General features: G+C 42.1%; 1 long non-coding RNA gene across 2 annotated transcripts in view; it reads left to right on the top strand.

Moving 5' to 3' along the window:
* LOC140613985 (uncharacterized) overlaps window positions 1-21,461 on the top strand; it is an 80,346-nt gene that overhangs the window by 32,808 nt on the left and 26,077 nt on the right. Inside the window, exons 2-4 of one of the 2 annotated variants that reach the window (XR_012014895.1) lie at window positions 132-271; window positions 3,267-3,381; window positions 6,145-11,933. This is a non-coding gene — a long non-coding RNA (uncharacterized lncRNA). Of the gene's footprint in view, window positions 1-131; window positions 272-3,266; window positions 3,382-6,144; window positions 11,934-21,461 lie in introns of those variants that run through there. The other variant, XR_012014896.1, reaches the window with a different exon arrangement.

Raw genomic sequence — 21,461 nt, forward strand, 5'->3', positions numbered from 1 at the left:
TTTGGGAAAGAAGACTAATTCCTGGCTGCCACTTTATCCTGTTGAATATCACATGGTAACCTCTGACTCTATGGGGAAGTTCCCTGTGGCCTTTTAAATAACAACGAGAAAACTTAAAATTTGGCTTTCAGATAGTTCCGGCAGTATCTGTCAGTACCATCAACAAGCACATGCTGAGGAGTTACACATCTCCACTCAAGTGGCCTGAAACACCACTGGGCAGGGAAAGTCCTAGAAGGCCAGTTCTGCCTAATAGGAGAGATGAGCTGAGGTGAGTATCCACACATTCCCAAGAGCCCCAATCCCAAGCTGAGTGAGTATCCATGCATTACCAATCCCAATGGATTGTATGGGTGGTTGAAATCTTGGAAGGATCAGTATCAGAAGGTTGTGGACACAGGGAGGGGTAAATTCTCCAGATAGGTCCAGAGCCTGAAAATACCCATGCCCTTAGGAACACACACCAGAAGGCCCTGGATTACATCCTCCAGCCATAAACCAGAAGCAGGAAAGAGAGCAGGAATGGTTTGTTGAAGACTCCATTCCAGGCACCAGCTGGGACATGACACCCTGCAAGAAGTGGGCACTATCTTGCAATATGTGGTCCATATGCTATTTCCCTTAGATTTCAGATACACAGGCCCAGGAAGCAAAAGGATGGCACTGCTTACAACCCCCTAGTTTTGCTTCTCATCCTTATGATTCAAAGCTGTTATATTTTAAAATTTTTTTTTGCCTACTCTAAAATTCAACATTCTATGGGGTTTGACAAATGCACTGGGTCATTTATCCACTACCATGGTCATTTTACAGAATAGTTTCATCCCCTCAAACTTCCCTCCTGCTGCCCCTTTATTCTGCTTAATGTTTTATTGTCCAGAGGAAGGGCGCTTCCACTAGAGCTAAGAGCTGGGTGTGGGATGAGGATTCTCACAATGGCTCAGCCACAGTTCTCCTCTCTCAGGGGCTAGTGTGAAGGGCCCTGACAATGGAAAGCAATGTAAGAGTGGGCTATGTATCTAGGGTGGGAATGGAGGAAAGGCAAAAGAACTGACTATGTCTCCAGAGATGGCCAAGGGCAGGACAGGCCTGGAACTCATAACTGAACTTTGAGAGGCTGGCAGTGCCTTGGGCCAGGATGCAAGTCTGCAGGCTACTGAGCTCGGACTCACTCTGCTCACATCTAGTCAAGACTGGGCAATGGGGAAAGGCTTGGCCTCCTTTCCAGACTGCTGAGTGCTGGACCACCTTGGCTAGCCTATGGGATTTGTGGCCATCAGTGTCTCAAGGGCACTGCCTTCCCTGAGCTATACACAGAGCTAATGTTTTCAGGGCCCACAGACTGTCTCCCCACTCTGCTCAGAGGAGGCCCCATCACTATAGCACCCCCATAGGCTATTATGCCATTGAAGGGTTGGAGAACAACAAGTAGCAAAATGATACAGATGCAGTGAAATGCCGGGACACCTGCACCCCGATGTTTCTAGCAGCAATGTCCACAATAGCCAAAATGTGGAAGGAGCCTCGGTGTCCATCGAAAGATGAATGGATAAAGAAGGTGTGGTCTATGTATATAACGGAATATTCCTCAGCCATTACAAACGACAAATACCCACCATTTGCTTAAACGAGGATGGAACTGGAGGGTATTACGCTGAGTGAAATAAGTCAGTTGGAGAAGGACAAACATTATATGGTCTCATTCATTTGGGGAATATAAAAAATAGTGAAAGGGAATAAAGGGGAAAGGATAAAAAATGAGTGGGAAATATCAGAAAGGGAGACAGAACATGAGAGAGTCCTAACTCTGGGAAACGAACTAGGGGAGGTGGAAGGGGAGGAGGGCGGGGAGTGGAGGTGACTGGGTGACGGGCACTGAGGGGGGCACTTGACAGGATGAGCACTGGGTGTTATTCTATATGTTGGCAAATTGAACACCAATAAAAAATAAATTTATATAAAAAAGTAGCAAAATGAATGGGTTTTAGGCTGAACAATTAGCCTTGTCTGCCAGCCACAAGCCACCACAGAGCCTAGCCCAGATGATAATGAAGAGATTCATTCTCCTGGTATCTGAAGATGCAGAAATGACAGAGGAGAGAAGAGGGAGGCCTAGCTGGGGTGGGTGGAATTAAGGCTGCTGTGGGCAACTGTGTGTGTGTGTGTGTGTGTGTGTGTGTGTGTGTGTGTGTGTTTAGGGCACTGAGGTGGTTGGGAGTAAGGAGGAGGGGCAACAGGAACTGAGATGAAGGTACAGGAACCACTATCTCACACTTACCTCTGGAAGGAGAAAAGAGGCGTCAAGTCCTCACAGATTTTTTTATTGGGTGACTAGAGAGTGGGATGTAAATTCCTGACTGATTAATGACTTGGTAATAGTGGCTTACAGATACCTTCCTTTCTCTCATCAGGGCATTCATATAGTCTACCAAGGTCTAGGAACTATCAAGAAAAAAATACTCTCTTCTTCTAGACACATCTCAACAAAATCTTTCAGGGATAAGGATAACTTCCATTCTTGTGTTTCTTCATTCCTTCACTCATTCATTAGTTCATCCCTCAGCCTGTAGGGCCAGGCCTATACTCTACTTAGATGACTGTGAGTAAGCCTTGCCTTCCAGAATCTCACAGTCTCCCTGGGTTGTAGTGGCAGGGCCCAGCTCTGAGGAAGGGACTGGTGGAAGTAAGGCCCCATGTCCAGGCCAGGGCTCCCAATCCTTGGTAGGGAAGGGGGCTTTTCTGCTTCTTAGATGGCAAGGTTGGTATTAGCCCAGAGCCAAGCAGGGTGGAAGAGAGCAGCCTCAGTACCAGTGCTGTGGGTTCAGCCTTCAGTTTCCTGACCAGGGGATGGGGAGCCATTAGAGACCCTTGAGGAAGGGGCAGAAATTTCTAGATTGGTGTCTTAACCCCAATGGCCAAGTGCTGGGTTGTTTGCCATTGGTAGTGAATAAATTGTCCTCTGAACCTGCTAAGGACACTGACATGACATGACATGGCTTCTGACCTAAGGGTTTCCTTGGTAAGGCTCAGACTGCTGTCAGACCACACACACTCCTGAAACTGCTCTGGCCTCAGGGGGAAGAGCCTGGCGCAGTAGATGTGGAGGCCCAGGCATCTGTGGGAAGGTCATGACATTGCGATGTGTGCTGTCAGCCAGCTCCTGAGTGGCACCCGCTTAGGATGGGAGGCAGAAACGTCTGGTCCAGGTCAATTGAAGATTGATTTACTTGACATGCCCATGTTATATGTCTATTGGATTTCCACAGCTGGCTGATCGTCAGTTGATATCGCACCGGACACAAGAAGAGTGACAAGATGGGCTGTCTGCTTAGATGCTGGCTTCTAAGCCCTCCCCTGTGGCTGGACCATTTAACCCTCAAAGTAAGCTCAGCCCTCTCAGGGTCAGAGATCATGTCCCACTCTAGGCAGGTCCTCTGTAAGGCACCCCAGATCTGTGACTTGGTGGCTTGGGATTCCATCAATCTTGTGGTCCCATCTCAAGTGTCCTGGATTACAGAACCATGGCATTCACTCCTTTTCTTAAATCAGCATCTCCCTTTATTTTCATTCGATCCAGTGGAGACCTGCCTCAGCTTCTGTGGTGAAATCCCATCTCTGGGTTTCAGCTCCTCCTGACCTGTGGCAGGTCCTGGGTGACCTCAAGTCTTCCAGAGATTTGTTTTAACCCCGAGTCTGTGTCTGGGATCCTGACCTCTCTTAGATTTATGTCTTATTCTCAGCCTTTGTTCTCTTCTGTCCCCCGCCTGTAGGTTCTATCTCATCACTGAACCTATCTGCTGTTACACCTGGATGCTATACACACCTAACAGGGTACCTTATTTTTCATGACTCGAACACCTGTCCCCATCCTCAGGTTAAGTGTCTTCCCAGACTACATCGTGGAATGCTGTGCTCACTGGTCATGTCCTTATGTCCCTACCCTCATGCTCTAAAATCCCAACTTCTAGCTGGAGAGTTCAGTACTACTCCCTGACTTCTTCCCACTGTCCTGTGTTCTGGGAGATACTGGCAAGACCTCCTCCCACCCTCTGCAGCCTGCACTGACTCCATGATCTACTGGGCTTGGGTGGTGCCCTTGCCCTGTCTGTGGGTTGGTCCTGAAGGGTGAGGCCATCCATCTGAACAGTCCCATAGATGCCAGCTTTATATCAGTCAGCTGGGGAGGTAACACCACTTGCTTCTCTGGAGGTATCAGAGAACCCATATTTTATGCTAAGTGGGCTATACACATGCTCCTGGGTTGTAAGGGGTGCTTTGATGGTCTCCACCAAGAGGGTGAAGACTAGTGAGTAAGAAAGGCTAGAACAGAAAGTCTCAAAATTGTTTTGTAACCGATTACCAAATGCCATGTTATAAACCTTAATAGAGAACCTACTACATTAAAAACAAATAAGACCACACTGACTGCAGGGAGGGTGTGGTGGAAACCTGAGTAGCAGGTTAGGTTTTATTCCAACCTTATGGTATGGTTTTAGCTAGAAGAGGTAGGGTTCAGGGTTTCCACTTCAGCTGAAATGTGAAAAAGGAAGTCAGACCACCTGAAACCACCAGGCAGAGGCGGTTTTGGCCATTACTGAGCTCCCAAGAGGAAGCATAGCCTTGGGGGTGACCGGGAAGCCTGGGAAGACTGGTTCTACGACCCCTCTGGCTTGGAGGCCGATGGTGGTGGAGTGGTTAGACACATGGGCTTTGAATGCACATGGACCTGGGTCACAGACTCGCCTCCATCACTTACAAGGTTTATGATCTAGGACAGTTTACCTAATCTCTCTACTTCTTAGTTTTTTCACTTAAAAAGTAAAAACCCTAATACTCACAAGCACAGAATTATTATAGCACTTAATTGAGATAAGGTAGACAAAACAGCACGGTGCCCAGAACATAGTCAATTCTCAATAAGTGGTATCTGTTCAATTAATCTATTTCCAAACTTGGGTAACTGGGGTTTCTTTGTATTCAGGAAGGAGGTTATCTCTCCTTTCATCTTCTGTTTGGTCAATCTTCTGTTCCCTGATGCTTGGACCTGCACCTTCTCTAGGCTCTGAGGACTGGTCCAATCCCTGGGCCCTTCCCTGACCCCGCTGGGCCCCAGCTCTGGAAGATGCCACAGACCAAACCGTACACAGAGCTTTGCGAACTTCCCACGCGGGGCAACAAAAACATAATGTGAATGTGTGTGTGGGGAACCATAAAGCGAAGTCCTCGGCAAACAGTGGGAAGGTCAGGCTGCCACCCAGCGCCCTCCCCGTGTCAATGAAGAGTGCGATTCTCCAACTATAGGTTTCTTCTTTTTATGCATCCGAGCTGGCCTTCTGTGATCTACCCTACTCCATCCTTCCTAATCAGATGTGCGTGTGAACTATCACTTTCACACCCTCTCTTCTTTTATCCAGAGAAGACCGTTTAATTGTCTAATAAGTGTTTTTGTAAGCATTTAATTGTCTAATAAGTGTATTTGTAAGAGCCTTTGTAAGTGTATTTGTAAGAGAGAGAACCGTGCAAGGCCAGGGAGGGCCGGAGGAGGGACAGAACCTAACAATAAGTGAGGACATGCAGGGGGTGCTGGCGAGCTCCTGCACCCCATCTGCTTGTGTCCGCACCAGGTGTCAAGCTAGAGTTCTGCCTGGTGGAAACCCAACATGCAAGCTCAGCTCCAAACTCCTTCAGGCTGAATTAATTATTAGCTGGGGATCATTCTTTTCTTTGCTCTTTTCTCCTCACATCTTTCTCTTTCCCCTTGTGGAAAGAAGCCAATAGAAGGCTTTATGTTAAGTCCCATTATTATTCGTGCTTCACATTCATTCATTAAACAAAGGTTCATGAGAAGCCTACACCATCCCAAGGCTATTGGTGGTGTCAAGGTGAGTCGTTCTGAGGTTCTGAGTGGAGAGCTAGGTATATTTTGATCCTATTGAGCATGGGGAAGTACCCTCAGTTGATTTGCTTTGGCCTTGAGAGAAACGACAACCATTTTTCAGATGGAAAAGAGGGCCCACCTAATGATTTGGTCTCCTGTCACTAGGGGTGGGTACTTACCATGTGCCAGATCCTGTGCCGGAGTTTCCCACAGTGCTATTCTCCTATCTCCTTCTTGGTTTTTCTTTGCCTTTCCCTTTGATTCAGAGATTGAGTCACTCAACAAGATTTTATTGAGAACCAGCTCCATATGGGGCACAGAACCATGCGCTGGGCATATAAGACAAACGAAGGATCTCAGCAGCAGAAGATAAACATATGAAAGACCAGCCATCTGACCCAACCGTGGGACAAGACAAAATAGTGTGTGTGTGCTTCCTGCTATCCCGATTTCTCTGCCACTCACAGCAGTGTCTGTGAACCACCAATAGTGTGGCCTTCTGCTTTCCTGATACTGTCCTCTTGCTTTAGTGCCTTAGACAGCACAGAGAAGGACAGGACTCTTGAGTTTTAATTCTGCAAATAGCTCTCTAACCTCGTACCCAGTTTGTCTCGTTGCAAAAGTGACCAACAGGAGAGGGAAAGGTTCTGCTTGGTAGGTTTTATGCTGGGTTCAGAAGGAGACAGACTATTCTGGAACTGGAGAGAGAGCTGTCTCTCAGAACCAAGATGGTCCTGCTGTGGGATATTACTGAGAAGGTCTCTCCTGTGACAAGCACCTCTGCCCAGGCCAGACTCTATGAGGCTAGAAGAGCTCCTCCCCCTCTGGCTTCATGGGTACTGTTCCATTCAGACAGTATGCTTTCCTTGAAGGTCCCCAACTCACCCCCTGAATGCTTCCCCTCTTTCCCTGGCTCTGCAAAAGCTGCCTAAGGACCCTAATGATACTCAGCTTCCAAGCAGACTTGGGACAGGAAGCTGGTGCTCTTCCTTTCCTACAGAGGCACAGCTGCTCCCATCCGGTGGGTGCAGAGCCAGACTTGCCACTTACGGACGGAAGTGAGGTGCCACTGACTTCTGCCAGCAGGAGGATGAGATGTCTACATCCCATCGAAGGACATGCCCAGATCCTTCCTGGCCACGTGGTGAGCAAAAATCTGCCATTGAAGTCTGCTGCCTTGGCAGTCTGCAGGCTGCAAGTTCATGAGGACCAGGAGCCAGGAAATGAATTAGAAAGCAGCAGGGCCACAGGCGGTCTTGAGGAGTCTGGCCTGGGAAGAACTCAGGGGCAGAATGATCCAGCCACAGGACAAGGTATCACCACACTCACTTGGACAACAGAAGGCCCGGCTCGAGGGCAGAGGGGCCTGCAGGACACCGTGGGAATTCCAGGGCTCCTCCTTGGCCACATCCAGAAGGCTTGTTTTTTCTTGGAAGGTGCCCATCAAGCTGCCACTGCTGTGGGGACACCCATCCCTGCATCCCCCTTCGCTTTGCTGAAGGGTGTCAGCTTTGTTGCTGTGGTAACGGGCAGAGCCAATGATGTTAGTTCACAGGCCCCTAAGCTGTGGAGGTAAACGGGACCTGTGAGAAAGTCCTTCCTTATAACAACGGAAACCTCTCCTCCTGGCACTTCTTACTGTTAGCTGGGATGCTGCAGCTCCAGAAATCAGGCTTCTCTTTGTGTGACAGTCTTCCAAGTCTTCGAAGGCATTCAAGAGTCACAATATCCATATTATCTGGGCAAATCGCCTTTGTTTCTGCAGTGACTGTTTCTAAACTCCTCTTTACCCTCCTGTTCTCACTAGCTGTTTCTAACAGCCAGGCACAGAGGCTCGGGAATTAAACTGCCTGGGCTCCTGCTGGGTGATCACGGGCAAGTTACTCACCCTCTCTGGGCCTTTTGAACCACTTAAAAATTTTATTTATTTATTTATGAGAGAGAGACAGGGAGAGAGAGTGAGAGAATGAGCAGGGAGGGTAGGGGCAGAGGGGGAGGCAGAAACAGACTCCCTGCTGGACAGGGAGCCCGATGTGGAGCTTGATCCCAGGACCTCCACATCATGACTGAGCTGAAAGCAGAAGCTTAACTGACTGCGCCACCCAGGCACCCCTTGAGCCACTTTTAAAATGGGAATAACAGTGTTATCTACCTTTGAGGTTATTGTGATGATTCAAGGAGGTAATCACTGATATGCTTAGAATAGAGTCTAAGGTGTTGTCAGCACTCTCTTTCAATGTTGGTTATTAGCATTAGCAAGCACTTGCTCAGGTTTCTTTGCTGCCCAAATGCGGCTCACCGACCAACAACATTAGCATCCCCTGAGAGCTTGCTAGAAATGCAGATTCTCAGGTCCCATCATAGAGCTAGAAACTGCATTTTCACAGGCTTCCGACACGATTTATACACACATAAAAGTTTGAGAAGTCTCTGGTGTCTTCATAGCAACACAGGCACATGTTTATATGTAACCTCTATAACAAATGATGGGATGATTAATTAATTATGATATATTAAGGCTATGAGATATTATGCATATGCATAGAAACCACTAGAAACCAGAGGAAGTGCTAATGCTAATAACTAACATTGAAAGAGAGTACTGACTATACCCTAGGCTCTATTTAAGCATATTAGTGATTACCTCCTTGAATCATCTCAATAGCCCCACAGGGTGGATAACACGGTCACTCCCATTTTTTTAAAGTGGTAAAAAAGGCCCAGAGAGGGTGAGTAACTTGCCTGTGATCACACAGCTGGAGCCCAGGTAGTTTAATTCCAGAGCCTCTATGCCTGGCTCCTGCTAAAGTCAAATAATAAAGCTACAGTTACAGAACTGTGTATAAGCCATGACTGCAGCTATGAGGATATGTGGTGAATATTTTCTAATGCTGCCGCATTGTGTTATTATAATAAAAATAATGGGAAGTAGCTCGTCTCAAACTGAGAACAGCTTTGACCAGCCCCAGTAGTATTTCTATCGCCTCTCTTAGATTTTCCAATTTAAATGATGTTTACAATGCAAAAATAATACAGAGTCATGGTAAAAAAAAAAATTTCATCCACACAAACAGATGCAAAATGAAAAGTAAAGAACTCCCTCCCCAATAGCCCTCCTCCACTTGGAGATAAGCACTGTTAGCGGTCTCTTGCATATCTTTCAAAAAGTGTGCTCTGCATTTAAAATCATGAACACACATGCACACACACACACAGAGGTACAGATATAACGCACAGATAATCCTACCTTAGCTCGGATACATCTTTTAAGGCAGTTTTGTGATTGGCTCCTGTTGTATTTATGACAAATTGGAGCACCCAGATCTTTCGCACAGGAAGTGTTATTAAGTTTTCATCTCTCCATCTTGTACACTTTCTTTTTTTTTTTTTTCTCACCTAAATGTAGGATATTTTATGTCTTCTTACTGAGTTTTGTGTAGCTGGTTCTGGCATTCCACGGAGTTAAATCTTTTTCGCTCCTGACTCCAAAGCATGGAAGCTCTCTCCTCCCGAGTCTAGTAAGTGCACCCATTTCCAGGCCTAAGTGAACAACGGCAGGGCTAGGTGAGTGAGGTAGAGGTGGTTTATGAAGGTCACTGTGAATACACAGTGAAATAAAAAATGTGCCAAAATGTGAGCAGCAGCTGTCTCCAAGTGGTGGTGGTTGTATTTGTAAAAATAAATGGGCATGGTTTCATAGTGTCATTAATAAAAAAAAAAGAAAAGCCAGAGTATTATAGATTGGATATTGTTTTTGCCTCTTCATTGTCTTCCTGGAAGAGATAATGCACCCATTCCCTTTGCTGGGGGACTTCATACTGGTCCCCAGGAGGGCAGGCAGTGTATACAGGCCTGACACATTGACACTGGACTTGACCATGTGACTTGCTATGATGATATGATGTTAACTGATGTGGCTTGGTCTGGTCACTTGTACTTCAGCAGCCCACCACCCAACGTGAGGAGAGCATGTTGGTCTGAGAACTGAAAGCCCTTAGAGCCGATGTGAACCAGATCCATAGCCCGAGGCAGTGATCCCCATCCACCGCCCCCCGCCCCCAGTAACCCACAGAATCCTGAGAAAAATAAATGTAATTTCAGAAGTTTTGTTTTATTTTGTTTTGACAGAGCAATTACAGTAATAACTGCCTGGAAGGGAGAGTCGACCCCTCCTATGCTGACTGCTGTGTTCTCACAGTGCAGTAGTCCCCCTTACGCATGTCATGCTTGCCTTGGTTTCAATGACCTGCCGTCAATCGCTGTCAGAAAGCAGAGGATTCTCCTTCTGATGTATTGTTGGAAGGTCAGTGGTAGCCTAATGCTCCGTCACAGGGCCTGTGTCATTCCCCTCACTCCATCTCATCCTGTAGACATTTTATCATCTCTCATCATCACAAGCAGGGTGAGCGCTGGACAGTAAGACATTCTGAGAGGGAGACACTACATTCCCATAACTTTTATTACAATATAGAGCTGCATCTGTTCTGTTTTATTATCAGTTCTTGGAGCTAATCTTTTACAGTGCCCAATTTATAAATTAAACTTAATCATAGGTATGTACATAGAGGAAAAACAACATAGTATATGTAGGATTCGGTACTATTTGTGAGTCTTGGAACACATCTCCTGTGGAAAAGGGGGAGAGATATATATTCTCCTCTGGCTACTGCACTACCCTCTCCTGGCTTTGTGCTTCTCCCACCAGCCACTCCAGCTGTGCTCAGCCATTCCTACCCTTAAGTCACCTGCCACCTACCATCACCTACATTAACAGGTAATGAAGTGGAAGCCATGTTTCCTGGCTGACTCTAATTCACTTTTTTTTTTTTCTGAAAAAGCTTATTTTACTTATTTTACTCAGGACTTTTTGTCTTGTAGAATAGGAAGTGCTCTAGCCTAGAACTTAACTGTGAACTGTTATGAGCTCAATTATACAAAAATCATATGTTGAAGTCCTAACCCTCAGTGCCTCAGAATATGACCTTACTCAGAAAGAGGGTCATGGCAGAGGTAATTAGTTAAGATGAGGTCATAGTAGAGTAGAGTAGGCCCCGATCCAATGACTGGTGTCCTTAGAGATAGGAATATTTAGACACAGCCAGACTTGCACACAGGGTGAATGCCACAAGGACGTGAAGGCAGAGATTGAGGTGATGTTTCTAAAAGCTAAGGAAAGCCAACCACAGCCAAACAAAAATCCAGGAGAGAAACACGGAACAGATTTTTCCTTCCAGCCTCAGAAAGAAGCAACCTGCTGACCTGAGTCTTAATCTCAGACTTCCAGCCTCCAGAAATTGGAGACAATACATTTCTATTGTTTAAGCTACCCAGTTTGAGGTCCAGCAAACTAATACCTAAACCCACCTCAGGTTCTGTACCCAATTACAATGTGTGGGTATTTCCCCTCACACCAAGCAATTCCCTGACACCAACCGGGTGTCCTAGAATTCAACTCAATCTGACACTATCTCCAGGTAGATAGTGTCAGATTCCATGGGTAAGGGCTCAGTTCTACAAGACTGTCCCCACCTCACCTCCCCTTACTTCAGACTTTAATTGTAAATCCAGGTTGTTACCCGTGCTTCTGAACAACAGAGATTCCAAAGATCCCCTCCTTGGGTTTGATTAATTTGCTAGAGAAGCTCACAGAACTCAGAGAAACATTTCACTTACTACATTGCCAGTTTATGATAAAAGGACCTGTCTCCGAAACAGCCAGATGGAAGGGCAAGGTGTGAGGAAACAGCCAGGAGCTTCCATGCAACCACACTCCCCCAGATCCTCATGCACTCACCAACCCGGAAGCTCTCCAAACCCCACCCTTTTAGGTCTCTGTGGAGGCTTCCTAGGTGTGATTGGTTCAAACATTTTATTAGTGACTGAGTCAACCTTCAGGCCCTCTCTGCTTTCCACCATTCAGGGGGATGGGACTAAAAGTTCTGACTCTTTAATCAGAAGCTGGTTCTCCCCATCCTTAGGTGGTTTCAAAAGTCACATAATTAGCATAACAAAAGATACCTTTATCGTCCTCATCACAGTAGAGTCCAAGAGTTTTAGGAGCCAGGAATAGGGATGAAGACCAAATATATATATATATAATTTATGATAGTCACAGAGAGAGAGAGAGAGAGAGAGAGGCAGAGACACAGGCAGATGGAGAAGCAGGCTCCATGCACCGGGAGCCTGATGTGGGATTCGATCCTGGGTCTCCAGGATCACGCCCTGGGCCAAAGACAGGCGCCAAACCGCTGCGCCACCCAGGGATCCCCAAATATATATTTTTACTATAAATCACAGTATCACAGCATAGCCGAGTCTCCGTTTTTCTCAGTGGCTCTGGAAATAGCAGCTCTGTCACTACCACTCTGACCCCAGCAGCTGGGTCCAGTTGACCTTGAAGGTGGGTGAGCAGGTGAGATTTTCTCTCTCCTTTCCTTTTCCTCCTGCAGAATCAGTCCTTTCCCCATACAGGATGCTCTGCCAAAGTCACCCTCACCCCCATCCGACTCCTGCCCTGCAGGAACTCAATTCTGGATCTTGGGGTCTATTCCCTGAAAACCTCTTCATCATACTTCTGAGGTCTGTCTTTCTGAAAATAAATCCTAAGTACCTCTCTGGAGGTCCCATGTGGATGTATTGATAACCCTGTCAGTAAAGTTGGAGCTCAGTGCCGTGTCTCTCTTCCATGTTGTCATAAGCCCAGACCCTACCCATGGGAAGTGCCTGCCTTCCAGCCCAGTGCTCTATCTTACCATGTGGAATCCTGAAGGACCAGCCAAATACAAACTCCCTGGTAGCACAAAAATACAAGTATCTGTGGGAGACCCTTAACCTACCAAGCTAGTGACTTTATCAAATGTGAAATAGATGAAGTTCGAATTAGAATATCAGAAGGTTAGAGCTGAAAAGAACCTAGAGATGGCCAAGCTCAAGCCTCTGTTTTATTGATAAAGAACCTGAGGCCCCAGAGATGAGACTGGAATGGAACCCTGAGTCAGGCTTCCTGCTAAGTGCAGTCTGTGTGAATATTCAATCGGTCCCTCTGCCCCTTCCCTCACTTGTGCTCTCATTCTCTCTTTCTCTCTCTCCTTCTCTAAAATAAATAACTCTTTAAAAAAACAAAGTGATAACCCTAATTGCCCTCCTTCACCCCAAAGACACAATCTCCCTCCCTGGGCCAGACCCATATAACCTCTCTTGCCTTTTACATTTCTGATGGTTATCACTGTATCACTAAATAACATGTCTATCTTCTTTTAATTGTTCAAATTTAAAATACTGTGAATCAGTTTCTAAAATTGTTACCTTGATTAATAACATAACAAAACCTCTATTTTTAAATCCTTAACTTTATATGTTATCTACAGTTCGTAATGTACAGAGAAGAAACTAACTATGGAGAAGAAACATGTCAAATGGTCAAAGTTCGTAATAGTTGTTTTCATTCTTAAATATTATTTAGTTCTTTTGTCACTTATCCATAAGCTAATTCCAAAAATAAATAAATATTATTTAATATATTATGAATATGGAAATAGTGTTCATTGCCAATCAGTACTGTGCTTTCCCCCTTAAAGATATATATTCTCCCTCATTATTAAGGAAGATGGCTCAGTAAGTAAAAGCCAAATGTTTAAAAAAAAAAAAAGCCAAATGCTTTATCTTTACTTACATCCCTTTCAGTTCAAACCATGCCTCATCCTAATTTGCTTTTAAAGACAGGACCATGTTTTCCTTGGGCAGTCTTTCATTTTTCCTAGTATCCTAATAGATTCTTTTCACATCTGGTGATCTTTAAAGTATCCTCTTAGGGGATTGCTGAGTGGCTCAGCAGTTTAGTGCCTGCCTTCTGCCCAGGACGTGATCCTGGAGACCCGGGATCGAGTCCCACATCGGACTCCCTGCATGGAGCCTGCTTCTCCCTCTGCCTGTGTCTCTGCCTCTCTCTCTCTCTCTCTCTCTCTCTCTGTGTGTGTCTCTCATGAATAAATAAAATCTTTAGAAAAAATAAATAAAGTATCTTCCTAATCGTGCTGTTGACTGAATGAAATCCCCTTTTTCTCTTTGCAACATTCTTCGTGGAAGTCCTCATGCTCCTGTTTTTGCATGGCTCGTTAGGTTTGGGGATGGCCAAACAGCAGTTATTTCATCTGGGGAGTCCATGTGTCTCTCTTTCCTGAATTTCCTTTTGGGTATCTGGAATACATCCTTGAGCATTTTTGTTTCGGAAAATATATGTGAATGGAATTTAAACTTTATGAATTCTTGAATGCCTGAAATGTCTTTATTTAACTCTCACAGTTGGCTGATCATTTAGATTGGCAGGGAATTCTGGATTCAAACCATTTCAGAATTTTCAAGGCATTTCCCCTTTGTCTTCCAGAATCCACTGCTGCATATGAGAAGTCTGGATCAGATTGATTTTTCTTCTTTTGAGATAATCTCTTTTTTGCTTTTGAGGAAGTTTTAGGATTTTCTATTACTGTTTAGAATTCAGAAATGTCACTAAGATTTCTCTCAATGTGAACTTTTTGTATTAACTCTATTGGGATTTGGTTGGGATCATTCAAAATTAGAAAATCCCTTCTTTCTTTAGCACCATTTTATTCTAATATTTCCTTGATAATTTGCTATTATCTCCTTACCCCCCACCAGTTTTCCCTTTTAAACCTCCTCTATATAAATGTTAGACTGTCTTACAGTGACTTAACTTTCAATTAAATGTTTCATTTTACTCTATGTTTTGAGACATTACCATAAGTTTATTTACCAGAGGACCAACTTTGTCTTTAGCTGTGTGCTTATTATTCAGAATGCAATTTAATTTTCTATTTTTGCAATCATATTTGATTACTGAGAACACTTTTTGTTTTCTGATTGCACCTTTTAAAAGATCTAGTTTTTCTTCTAGAGGTATAATTTCTCTTAAACTGTTGTTATGTATACTAATAAGACTTATTTTTAAGCATACAATATTCTGAATTTTGTTCTTTTCACCTGACATCTTATCTTGGCATTTGTTGGATGTCAGTACCCGCAGGATTAATTAAATTATTTTAAATGGTTACATTGTATTTCATTTTCTTCTTTGCCTAAGTATAACTCTTTAACAAGTCCCCTAATGGTGATCTGGCTTTAAAAAAAAAGAGTTGATATCACACAAACAATTTTACATGTATTCTCCTTGTATGAATATCTTTGTGCATATAGGTTATTACTACAGTAGAGTAAACTTCTAATTGCAAAAAGTGCTAATGTTTAGCATGTATAGTATGGTGAATATAGTTAATAATACTATATTACATATTCGAAAGTAGTTAGGAGAGCAGATCTCAAAAGTCCTTATCACAAGAAAAAAATGATAACAATGTATGGTGATGGATATTAACTGGACTTATTGTGGTGACAATTTGGGAATACATACAATTAGCAAATTGTTACAATGTACACCTGACACTAATATAATGTTTTATCAATTATATCTCATTTGAAAAAAATAGCACCTTGACTATTAAGGAAAAAAAGAATAAACACCTAAACAGTAAATCAAGCAATTGCCAAATCTTTCTATTAACAATTCCCATAAATAATAAAAAGAGTTCTGTGCGCTCTCCCCTCCCCAGCAAAGTACACTAACAGGCTTGACCTGCCTTATCAGTGAAAAATGGTATCTCAGTGTCATTTAATTTACGTTTTCCTATTATGAGTTGATCCTTAAATTATTATACATTCAAAAATCTTTTGTGATTCCATTTCTGTTAACTATTTTGTTATACCCAGGCCACCTTTCTATTAAGTTATTTATATTTTAAAAGTTTTATAAGAATTCTTTATGTGTTAAAGAAATTAGTCTTTTGCTATCATGTGAGTTCAAAACATTTCTTTAGAAACTACTAATGGAGTTTTTGCCATCCTAAATTTCCAATAAACTTTTCGAATTTGGAATGGGATGGTTTGGATTTTTTAAAAAATTGTGAAGACAGAGTTTCTATCCACTCTACCCTAAATTTCCGATAAACTTTTCAAATTTGGGATAGTCTTGGATTTAAAAAAAAAATTGTGAAGACAGAGTTTCTATCCACCCTATTATTAGCATCTTAGATTAATATGGCTCAATTGTAATAATTAATAAATCAATATTAACACACCATTAGTAACTAAAGTCCATACTTTATTATTCAGATTTCCTTAGCTTTTGTCTAATGTCCTTTTTCTGTTCCAGGATCCTATCGCATTATATTCAGCCACCATGTGTCTTTAGATTCCTCTTTCCTAGTTTCTGATGACCTTGACAGTGTTGAGGAATACCGGTCAGGTGTTTTGTCAAACGTCCCCAGGTTGGGATTTGTGTGATGTTTTTCTCATGGTTAGACTGGGAGGAAGGCTGCAGAGGTAAAGTACCATTCTCATCACTTCCTGTAAAGTCAACACACTATAACCACAACTTATCATCGTTGATGTTAATCTTGATCACCTGGCTGAGGTGGTCAGGTTTCCTCACTGTAAAGTCACTCTTTCCCCCCTTCATCCATGTCTCTGGCAGGAAGTCACTGTGCCACTCACACCTCAGGAGTGAGGACTTAGCCTCCAGCTTCTTGAAACAGAGCATCTTCATAAATTATTGGGAATTCTACACTGCAGATTTGTCTATTCTTCTCTCATTTATGATTTATGTAGTTATGTACATATTTGTTTATTTATTTATTCAATGATTTATTTATGTCAGTATGGACTCATGAATATTTATTATATACTTAGGTTTATAATCCAATACTACTTTATTTTGTGGCTCACACTGTTCTGCTTTGGCCATTGAGAGTTCTCTCAGCCAGCTCCTATGCCCCTTTGACATACCCCTGTCATTGTATTTTAAGCACTTACTTCCTGCAAGATGCCCCTGGCCCGTCTTGTACATTTCTCGTCCCAGTGCCACAATCAGTCATTTCTTGAAGGAGTGCACTTCCTTTAGCTGAAGAATGGTATCAAAACTAAGGGGTTCTAGGTGTGCTTATTTTAATTGGGGTGTCCTTGCTTGTAGGCCCTCTCAGCTGACAGAGAAAGGAAATACGTGTGTGTATGCTAACCCATATATATACGACTATCTATGACTATTTCTATATGTAACATCTGAATCTATATTAAGCCAAACATGAGTTCACATATCAATGTGTAGCCTTCAAACTACAATCCAGTACCACATGGCTCTCTCTAGCTTTTTCCCTTGCCTACTTGTAAAATTCTGCTCTCACAGTGAGAAATCTGGCTCCTACTTCACCCATTTACTTCATTGTCTAATTATATGTATATTTGTGTGCACTGTTTTCAGCACTGTTAACCTTTACCACCATGGGAAAAACTTTATCAGCTGGAGTACGGTGTTTAAATACAAATCCTTTTGTTTTGAATCTGTAGAGTCTGCTCATTTCCAAAGTTGCTTATATCAGCACCTTTCCCCTCATCCTCCTCAGCGAAGTTGTTCCATGCATTTGTAATACAAATAGGTTCCATTGTCACATGCTACTTTCCAACTTAGCACCCTCAATGTCTTAAAAAAGTTTTAAAATTTGCATATGCTATACTCTTTGTGCTGTAAAACTCTGTGGGTTAAGATTTGCTCTTTGTACTCTGAAGTTCCATGGGTTTTGACAAATGTAATGTCTTACAGCCACCATTACAGTATCATTCAGAACATTTTCACCACCCTACAAATCCCTGTGCTTCCCCTTTTCAGTCCTTTCTTCCTGACCCAAACCACTAGCAGCCACTGATCAATTTAGCATCTCTATAGTTTTATCCTTTCCAGAATATCAAGTAAATGGAAAATGCAGTATGTAGTCTTTTAACACTAACTTCTTTCGCCTAATATTAGGCATTTAAAATCCATCCATGTTTTTGCGTGACATGATAGGTCATTCTTTTTCGTCACTGCATAGTATGCCATTCTGTGGATGTATCACAGTTGGTTTATCCATTCACCTATCAAAGGATATCTTGGTCACTTTTACTATTGGGTAATTATTAATAAAATTTCTATAAATATTCATATGCAGGTTTGTGTGTGTGTGTGTCTGTGTCTGTGTGTATGTGTGTGTGGACATAAGTTTTCAGATCAGGTGGGCAAATACCTAGGGGTGTGATGGCTGGATCATATAATAAGCACATCTGTCTTTGTAAGAAACAGCTGAACTGTCTTCCATTTTAAATTTCCCCCAGCAATCAATGAGAGTTCCTGTTCCTCTACATCCTTGTCAGAAATTAGTACTGTCAATTTTTTTTTGGGGGGGGGATTTTAGTCATCCTAATAGGTATGTAGTGTTTCTATTTCACACTTCCCTAATGACAAATGATGGTGAGCATTTTTTCACTTGTGTATTCGTCATCTGAATGTCTTCTTTGGTGAGGTGTCTCTTCAGATATTTGGTCCATTTTAAATTGGTTTGGATATTTTCCTATTATTGGGTTATAATAGTTCTTTGAATATTTTGGACTCTAGGCTTTTTTTTTAAAGATTTTATTTATTTATTCATAGAGGCACAGCTATAGAGAGAGGCAGAGACACAGGCAGAGGGAGAAGCAGGCTCCATTCAGGGACTCTATCCCACATGGGACTCAATCCCAGGTCTCCAGGATCATGCCCTGGGCTGAAGGCAGTGCTAAACTGCTAAGCCACCAGGGCTGCCCTGGACTCTAAGCTTTATGAGATAGGTGTTTGTAATTATTTTCTTCCAGTCTATGACTTATCTTTTTTATTCTCTTAACATGGCAGATATTTTTTTTTATTTTTTAAAGATTTTATTTATTTGAGAGAGAGACAGAGAGTGAGAGAGCATACACAATTGGGAGGGAGGAGGAGGGTCCCCGGAGAGCAGGGTGCACAATGCCGGGCTCAATTCCATGGCCCCAGAATCATGACCTGAGCCAAAGGCAGACATTTAGCCAACTGAACCACCCAGGTGCCCAGAGCAGATGTTTTTAATTTTAATAAAGTCCAAAGTGTCAATTTTTCTTTCGCAGAACATGCTTTTGATGTTTTATCTAAAAACTCATCACAAAGCCCAAGGTCATATAGATTTTATCTTATATTTTCCTTTTTTTTTTAAGATTTTATTTATTTATTAGAGAGAGAGACACACACACAGCAAGAGCAGGAGAAGAGGCAGAGGCAGAGGGAGAAGCAGGCTCCCTGCCAAGCAGGGAGCCAGACTCAGGGCTTGATCCCAGGACCTCAGGATTATGAACTGAGCTGCAGGCAGATGCTTAACCAACTGAGCCACCCAGATGCCCCAATTTTATCCTATATTTACTTTTAGAACTTTTATAATCTTGTGTTTTACATTAGGTCTAGGATCCACTTTGAGTTATTTTTTGTGAAAGACATAAGGTTGGTGTCTATTTTTTTTCTTTTTCTTTGCTTTTTTTTGCATATGGAAGTCTATTTCTTTCAGTCAGTACTGTTTATTGCAAAGAATATACTCCCTCCAATGAATTGCACGTGTGCTTTGTCAAAGATCAGTTGACTATATTTTTGTCCTAATTTTTTAAATGTTTTTAGAGTTATCATTTTTGAAACCTTCTGGTTTTATGTTGTGCATATAAAAGCCTTAACTTTCCAAGATTATTTAAAAAATTCTCTCTTATCTTTGCCTAGTACTCTTATGTCTTTGGTTAGTATTTTGTGTTTTAAATTTTTGATGCAAATGTAATTTACATAAATGTAAAGTGTGAAGAGATTCACATTTATTTTCTTCTGAGGGCTTCTGAGTTGTCTGAACACCATGTATTGAAGAATTCATCTTTTCCACACTGATACACTTTTCTCATATACAAAATTTTTGCATGAATATTGAATGAATATCTATTTCTCCATTCCTTCTTCTGCTCCTTTCAGAGATTATCTAGTCATGTCAATAGCACACTAATTACTACACTTTTATAAAATATTTTAATACTCATAAGACCAATTTTTCTCATTATTTTTATTTTTCAGAATTTTTTAGAGATTCTTACATGCTTCTTTTACCTTATCAACATATAATTCAATGTTCAAAAATAATGTTGCTTTTATAGGGATCAAGTTAAATTTAGATATTAAGTTAGGAATAACTAAAGTCTTATAATACTATTTTTTGGGAGGCACCTGGGTGGCTCAGCTGGTTGAACATCTGACTTCAGCTCAGGTCATGATCCCAGAGTCCTGGGATGGAGCCTTACATCCTCGTTGGGCTCCCTTCTCAGTGGGGAGCCTGCTTCTCTCTCTCCCTCTGCCACTTCCCTGCTTGTGCATGCACACTCTCTCACTCTGTGTCAAATAAATAAAAAAATTTTTAAAAGATTTTATTTATTTATCAATGAAAGACACAGATAGAGAAAAGCAGAGACGTAGGCAGAGGGAGAAGCACGCTCCAGGCAGGGAGCCCGATGTGGGACTTGATTCCCAGACCGCAAATCATGCCCTGATCCAGGGGCAGGTGCTCAACCACTGAGCCACCGAGGCGTCCCAAAAAATTTTTTTTAAATGTACTGATATTTTGGTTTCCAATAATACAGCAGCCTTTCCATGATTAAAAACTTATCTTGTGTCTCAATGGTATTTTAAAGTTATCTTCATAACAATGTTATTCAATAAGCACATTATATACAAATAGTCTAACCACTTTAATTATTAAATAGAATTATCAGTTGGGTAAAAAAATAAAACCCAACTATTGCTGCCTATAAAAAAAAATGCACTTTAAGTATAAAGTCATGTTTACAAATGAAAGAATGGAAAAATGATACAGCATGCTAACATTAATCACAGTAAAGAATATTACCAGAGATAAAGGTCATTTCATGATAAAGGCATCAGTGTATCAAGAGAACATAACTACCTAAAATGTTTATGTGCCATATAATAAATCTTGAAGGTACAAGCAAAAACTGACTAACTGATAAAGGAGATAAACTTTTTTAATTTACTTGAGAGAGGGAGAAGGACTTTGAGCAGGGGTGAGGGGCAAAGGGAGAGGAAGAAAGAGTCCCCACTGAACAAGGAGCCCAATGTGGGGCTCCATCCCAGGACCCTGGGATCATGACCTTAGCCAGAAGCAGATGATTAACCAACTGAATCACCCAGGTGCCTCTGGGAAAAATAGATTAATCAAACATTTATTATTTAAAATTCCAGCACTCCTCTCTTAATAGTTAACAGAATAAGTAGACAGAAGACTAGTAAAGAAGTGGAACACTTGCACAACACTATCAGCCAACTTGGCCTATTTGACATTTTTAGAACACTCTCCCAGTAGCAATGTAATACTTTTTTTTTCAAGTGTGAATGGAATATTTGCCAATCATATCATGGGCCACAAAATAAGTATCAATAAATTTAAACTGAGGTGGGCACTTGACGGGATGAGCACTGAGTGTTATTCTATATGTTGGCAAACTGAACACCAATAAAAAATAAATTTATAAAAATAAATAAAAATAAATAAACTTAAACAGATTGAAATGATAAAAGGTTTGTTCTTTGACCTAAATGGAATTATACTAGAAATCAATAAAAGAACAATATCTTAAAAATTCCCAAATATTTGGAAGT

This window comes from Canis lupus, chromosome 22 (assembly GCF_048164855.1).
Source record: "Canis lupus baileyi chromosome 22, mCanLup2.hap1, whole genome shotgun sequence".
Classification (NCBI taxonomy): domain Eukaryota; kingdom Metazoa; phylum Chordata; class Mammalia; order Carnivora; family Canidae; genus Canis; species Canis lupus.